Consider the following 1,274-nt stretch of genomic DNA (forward strand, 5'->3'; position numbering starts at 1 on the left):
CCACATACGTTAATTCAGATGAGACGTAATATAGTTAATGGTGGAAAGCTGAGGGTCTTCGGGGCGTCAATTCCGGAACATTCTAAATTCTACAAGTTGAGAATAACGTTTCAAAATAAGTCGATTGGAGATTTTGATACCTGGAGGTCATTACCTATTTTAAACTGCTCCGATTATGAAGATGTATACGCAGACGCACTCATCAAAGCGTCTGAAAATACGAAAACAGATTTGAATACAATTTCTGGACTTATTTACTTTATAACAGTCGCTACAATTGTATTAGTACTGAAGAGTATCGCAAAAATCATTCAAAAGTATTATGGTTAATGTAGAGAAAACAGCATAAACTACACATTTTTGCCGCAGTCCTCCAGATTGACTGGTATCAACAACATACGGTTCAGTAGCGCAGCACCTTCAAGAATTACAACCCTATCATCAGAGTCAAGTGTAGCAATATGTGCTTTTAAAGCGAGCGTAATGTCTGGTAGGAAGTCAATCGAAGTAATGCCAAATTTCGTTCCTGAGGACGAATGCTGGGGACCGCCTGAAAAGGTTTGTCGAATATGTCGATGGCGAGAACGAAACGTTATTTTTCTACCTTGCGCCCACGTGGAAGTCTGCTGGATTTGCGGAATACATATAAAATTTTGTACTTTATGTTATAAAGAACTTTCAGCAACAGTTCGAATATGATATTAAATAACTATCCCATATACATCATGTATTATATGTACCTTATGACAATAAATAGATATAAAAAAAAAACCTATCGAGTCAGGTTGGCCGAGTGGTTAAGGCGCCTTGTTTAAGCCTTGGTTCCCCAAAAGGAGCGTGGGTTCGAATCACACACCTAACATTTTTGAACAAAATTTAATTGCCTCCTGTGAGATTTGAACTCACGACCTCCGGTTTCCAAGACCAGTGCTCTACCACTGAGCTAAAGAGGCTCATGCTATGTTTGAATTTGAATTTTGAATTTTTGCTATCACTACAATTATAAAGGAATTAAAATATCAAGTTAAAGTTTATGCTAAAAACAGGTTTGAACCAGTAGAAAACAGGTCTGAACCAGTAGAAACTTGACCTGGAATGCTACAATACTGGATAAGAATGACGCAATGCTACTTTAAATTTTAAATTTATCGCCAACAGGTCATGTGACGTCACTTCCATGACGCAATAACACTTCTTGCCTAACACCAATTATAAAGGAAATAAAATATCAGGTTACAGTTTATGCTAGCGTGGCAGTATTACAGGAAATAGAC

The 1,274-nt window shown here is 37.4% G+C and overlaps 1 non-coding gene across 1 annotated transcript; it reads right to left on the reverse strand.

Moving 5' to 3' along the window:
* Positions 1 to 881: 881 nt before the first annotated feature.
* Trnap-ugg lies at positions 882 to 953 on the reverse strand. Its single transcript has one exon. It is a non-coding gene; the product is annotated as a tRNA-Pro (tRNA).
* Between the last annotated feature and the right edge of the window lie 321 nt (positions 954 to 1,274).

This window comes from Anoplophora glabripennis, unplaced genomic scaffold (assembly GCF_000390285.2).
Source record: "Anoplophora glabripennis isolate ALB-LARVAE unplaced genomic scaffold, Agla_2.0 scaffold101, whole genome shotgun sequence".
In the NCBI taxonomy this organism is placed as follows: domain Eukaryota; kingdom Metazoa; phylum Arthropoda; class Insecta; order Coleoptera; family Cerambycidae; genus Anoplophora; species Anoplophora glabripennis.